At 44.4% G+C, this 5717-nt stretch overlaps 1 pseudogene; it reads left to right on the forward strand.

The window, feature by feature from the left end:
- The first annotated feature begins 381 nt into the window (after positions 1–381).
- Positions 382–2009, forward strand: LOC116546804 (annotated as a pseudogene).
- Positions 2010–5717: the final 3708 nt, after the last annotated feature.

Consider the following 5717-nt stretch of genomic DNA (forward strand, 5'->3'; position numbering starts at 1 on the left):
AGAAGGAGCGGGCGCATGGAGAGCAGAGGTCCTGGCAGGCAGTGGAGGCACCGGGAGTGGCTGAGCGACCCCACCGCCCCTCCGGACCCCTCCCCACTCCCAGGCCCGTGGCCCGCGCCTATGGCCCCTGCACGCCCAGACAGCTCCCCGGACTGCGTGCCCTGCGGCACCCACCAGTTCTCCGCTGTGGCAGTCTCACCGAGTGGCACCTCCTGCCCACCACCCTGGCCACAGCCCCTGTGCCCCTGGCAGCGACTGAGGCGACAGCAGTGGAGGACGCTGCTGAGTGGAAGAGAGCGCAGGCCGGCCACCGGGCCTACTTACTAGCCTTACTGATTCTCTGTTTTTATGAGATTGTCTACTTTTCTAAGAACTTTTGTAAACAAAGAAACTCTTTTAAAAGAATGACTCATTTATATTTAATCCGAAGAAGGATGTCCGGCAACATGGGGTTTGGGGTTTTGGCTTCGTTTTTAAGTCTTCTCTTCGTTGACTTTGGGGCTTGGGTGCCCCAGCTGCTGCAGGCTCCCAAGGACCTTCTGGGCCCCCACATTAATGAGGCAGCCACCTGGTGAGTCTGAAAGGGCTGTCAGCGAGGCGCCGCTCCCACCTTTCTCCATGTTGGCATCTGGCAGTGTGGGAAGGGAGAGGACACTTCGTTAAGCAGGTGCTCCAAATAACCCGATTAACCGCTGGCAGGAGGAGATCTCCCACATGAAGGACTTCCCCCAATGCTTCCTGGCCACCCCAGGACCTGGTGGCGGCGACCATGGCCACAGACCTGCCAGAGCCATTGCAGCTTGCTGTGGTAGCAACCTGGCCCCCTGCCCCGGAGAGAGACCGAGGAGTTCAGCGATCCTCTGGACCTGGACCTTATCCTCTCCAATTCGCTGTCCATCAGCAGTCGGTGGCCGCCACTGTGTCCTTGTCAGCATCAGCGTCTTCCTCGTCGCTCCGGTAGAGCAGCGGCCCTGACAGCGCGCCCTCCACCTGCAGCTTCAGCCATCTGATGCCGGTGTGGGCGACCCAGCCGTGGGGACCACTGGGGCGGAGGCCTTCTCCATGGCAGCAAGTCCGCTCCCCCTCCGACTGCTCCTTTCAACCTGGTGGACATCCACGCCATGAGCCCCTCGGACGGCTCCATGGCGAAGCTCCTGCTGCCGCGATTGGAGCCGGTGTCCATTCCACCGCCGCAGCCGCAGCCCCCAGGTGTTGGGGTGACGGGGAATTTCGTGCTGAAGGCGTCGCTGATTGCCCCCAGCATCGAGTATGGCAGCCGGTCGTCCTCAGCATCAGCGAAGACGGCCCTGACAGCAGCCACCTGGTGGTGGTGGTGGTGGCCCCCACAACGGCTGCCTGCGGAGCCTGCACCCCAAGATCAAGCAGGAGGAGTCTCCTCGTGCACCCAGTGGGGCGCTGGACCCCTCCCAGCCATGGCCACTGGCAGGCTGCACACGACGTCCCCCTGGGGCGGCAGCTCCTGACCCTGGGACCTGAGGAGCTGCTGAGCAGCAGGGACTGTCACCCTGCCCTGCCACTTCCCCGGCTTCCATCCCCACCCGGGGCCCAATTATGCATCCTTCCTGCCTGACCTACGCAGCCACAAGTCCCGCCGCTCCATTACCAAGAGCTCTCGCCGCCCACCAGGTTCCTGCCTGCCGCAGGAGCCCAAGAGAAACAGGGGAAGGCAAATGTGGCCCAGAAAAGGACCGCCACCCACACTTGTGATTATGCAGGCTACTGCAAAACCTACACAGAGTTCCCATCCCAAGGCACACCTGCGAACCCACACAGGTGAGAAACCTTACCGCGGTGACCGTGGAGGCTGTGGATGGAAATTCGCCTGCTCAGATGAACTGACCAGGCACTACCATAAACACACTGGGCAACGCTCGCTCCGGTGCCAGAAATGCCACCGAGCATTTTCCAGGTCAGACCACCTCGCCTTACACATGAAGAGGCATTTTTAAATCCCAGACAGTGGATATGACGCACACTGCCAAGGGATAATTCAGGGTTTTTTGTTTGTTTGTTTTCTACCTTTTCACCTGGTCTTCCCGATGAGGTGCAGAGCCCAGCCAGAAAGCACTAAATTCATGGTCAAGTTCCCAGCTGAGTCAACTTGTGAGTGGATAATCAGGAAAAATGAGAAATCCAAAAGACAAAAATCGAAGAATCGATGGCATCTGTGACTGGATCTTCCATCATTCCAATTCTAAATCTGACCTGAATATTCCTGGACTTAACGAAATGCCAAGGGGGTGATTACCCCCTTTCTCTAAGCAAGGTGTAAAAAGGAATCAAGCCCCTTCTTCTGGCCAAGAGAATTTTGAGCGTTAGCCATCTCTTGGTCACTGGTAATAAAGGACTCCTGATTCTATCTCAGAGTGTGGCGCTTTCCTTACAACTCACTTGGTTACAACATTAGCAGTGTGAAAACAGACTAACGCTGGCACACATAGGTCTAAGTTAAATGAAAATTGACGGAAGAAGCAATGTCACGTGAACAGTAAGCATAAGGGGGTTGAAAGCGTTATATTGCTACCAGTTATATTACTACCAGTAAAGAAAAGATTTTCAAATAAAATGTATTACCAAAGATTAAAAGAGACATTTCATAATAGTGAAAGCATCAGTCCAACAAAAAGACATGCAATCAGAAATCCATCCAATAGCTTAACTTGAGTTCACAAAAAAATGGACAAAATTACAGAGAGAAATGGAGAATTCTATGAGCATGATTAGATATGTTAAAACTTTAGCAATAAAATTTAAAACTATAGGAAATTCCGACAAGTAGAAAAACAAAAAGCATTAACCACACAGATTTATGTATATAAATACATATGAACATCAATGAAAAAATATATATTGTCTCAAGTGTGAATGATACATTTACCAAGAGAAATTATAGTTCAGGCCATCAAACTATACATTTGAAAATATTGAAATCATACAAGACATATTTTCTGACCATATGAAAACGCATTTGAAATTGATAGCAATAAGGTGATCCTGTGGGCTGAATGTTTTTGTCGTTCCCTAAATTCATATATTGAAACCTAATCCCTAATGTGATGGTGTTTGGAGGTGGAGCCTTTAGGAGGTGATTAAGTCATGAGGACAGATCCCTTATTAATTAGGTTAGTGTTCTTATAAAAGGGACTTCATTCAGTTCCTTTGCCCCCTCCACCATGTAGGAACACCGAGAAAAGACACCATCTGTGAATCTGGAAACACCCTTAATCACACACTCATTCCGCTATTGTTTTGACCTTGGACTTCCCAGGCTCTGGAATTGTGAGAAATAGATTTCTTTTGTTTATAATCCACACAGACTACGGTATTCTGTTACAACAGCTGAAATGGACAAAGATACATGATTGTAAAAATACCAAGAATTTAGAAATTAAACATCAAAACTCTAAATGACAATTTTGTCAAAGTAGAAATCACAAGAGAAATTAGGAAATCCTCTGAACTGAAGGATATTAAAGTAAAATAAATCAAAATCTATGGGGTGCAGCTGAAATAATAGAGAAAAAAATGACATTTTTAAGTATCTGTATTAAAAAAAAAGATCTCAAATTAGTAACTTAGCTTCTGCCGTAAGAAACAAAAAGGAACAAATTAAACCAAAGCATTCAGAGGAAGGAAATAATAATAAAACTGAAGTCAATTACTGAGAAAGATAAATAAAATTAACATATCCTAAACTTGGTTGTATGGAAAAATAATCAGTAAATTTTATAAAACCCTAGCTAGATTGATCAAGACAAAAAGATACAAATTAACAATAACAGGAATAAGAGAACATAAGACCGCTGTGACTTTCAGGTCAAGAAAAGGAATATTAATAATTTTATGCCAATGAGCTTGACATCCAAATGAACAATTTCCTTGAGAGAGAAAACTCATGAAAACTGACGTAAGAAGAAATAGAAAATGTGACCAGCCATATATAAATTGTAGAAATTGAATTTGTAATTGAAATCCTTCCCATAGAGAATACAGAAGGTCCGTCTAGATGATGGACTTTGCTGATGAATTGCATGAAACACACAGTTGAAAAATAACATCAATTTTACACACACCTTTTTAGAAATTAAAGGACGCAACTATTTTCAACTGGATTTATGGGCCAATATTACTCAGATTAAAAAAAGAAAATGCAGACAACAAAATTAGAAAAAAAAGAACCAAGAACAATTATTTCTTTTGAACAGAGACCAAAAATTCGGTGCAAGAAGTTAATAAATTCAAATACAAACTAAAAAAAAAATTATGTCATTCCAGATTGGCTTATGGGAAAGTGTTTGATTCAAATAAACTGCAAATTAAATAACACAACTCAATTAATATAATACAAAACAGGCTGGGTGCAGCGGCTCATGCCTGTAATCCCAGCATTTTGGGATACCAAGGTGGGCAGGTCACTTGAGGTCAGGAGTTCCAGACGAGCCTGGCCAACAGGGTGAAATTTTCTCTCTACTAAAAATACAAAATTAGCCGGGCATGGTGGTGGAAGCCTGCAATCCCAGGTACTCGGGAGGTTGAGGCAGGAGATCTTTTCAACCCAGGAGGCAGATGTTCCAGTGAGCCAACATCACGTCACTGCATTCTACCTAGGCAACAAGAGCAAAACTCTGTCTCAAAATAAAAATTAGCAAAGTAATACCATGTTCAGGCATCAATTTTTTAATGGTGTGTATAATTTCTACACTAAAGTCTACAAGCACTACTGACAGAAAGTAAAGAAGATCAAAATTAACAGAGAAATCGTGTATTCAAGAACTGGAATATCCAGTGTTATTACTTCTCCAAGATTGAGCTATTAAATTAAGTGCATTTTCAATTAAGACACCGGTGAGCTTTAAAAGAAAAGTTAAAAGAAATTGGCAAGCTGAAGCTACCATTTCTATGGAAATACAAATAAGTTTGAATCGCTGAAATAATTTTTAAAAAGAAGGAATTTGGACGATGCATATTGAGTGATTTCAAGATTTACTATAAACCTCTAGTAATAAAAAGCAGGGTGACATTTTTATAAAATAGGCATAAATCAATGGAATAGAATAAATAGCCCATGAATAGACCCACGCAGACACGGCCGATCCCAACCGTGACATGGGGTAGGGGCGCCATCTTGTGTTCAGACCCCTTTCCTGCTGCTGGGAACCCAGGGAGACCCAGGGGAGGTCTTGGCTGAGCAGGTGAGGCGGGAGCTAAGGGTCACCGTTCTCAGCCCTGTGGCCACAGGGGGGCGCCGCCGCGCAGCTGTCAGATTCTTTTTTTTTAAATTATCCATGTTTCTGTTTATATATAGCATATAGGATAACAAATTCAGGAACTATGGGAAAGTAATATATAAAACCTTAATAGGAAATAAAATACAGGTTACAAAACACTACCATTTGATTTTTTTATGCAAATGCTTCAATATTCCAATATTTTTACTCACTCGCTAAATAAAGCACACAAGTCAAAATGCTAAATAATTCTGTGAGCCTAAATCTTTAAAGAATACAATGTTAGTGAAAAACCAAAACTGCTTAGTAAGGTATGTATGGCCTTGTTTATTACCTATTATAGACGTCAAGGTGCTCATAGTCAATAGCTATTTAAGCTTTACAGAATATTATTTTTGGCCCGATATTGATATGTTAAATGAACGTATCAGAGAATCTTATATTTATGGCATCAGGTTATACAGATCT

Source organism: Sapajus apella, unplaced genomic scaffold, assembly GCF_009761245.1.
Source record: "Sapajus apella isolate SASKATOON/1434 unplaced genomic scaffold, GSC_monkey_1.0 scaffold1425, whole genome shotgun sequence".
In the NCBI taxonomy this organism is placed as follows: domain Eukaryota; kingdom Metazoa; phylum Chordata; class Mammalia; order Primates; family Cebidae; genus Sapajus; species Sapajus apella.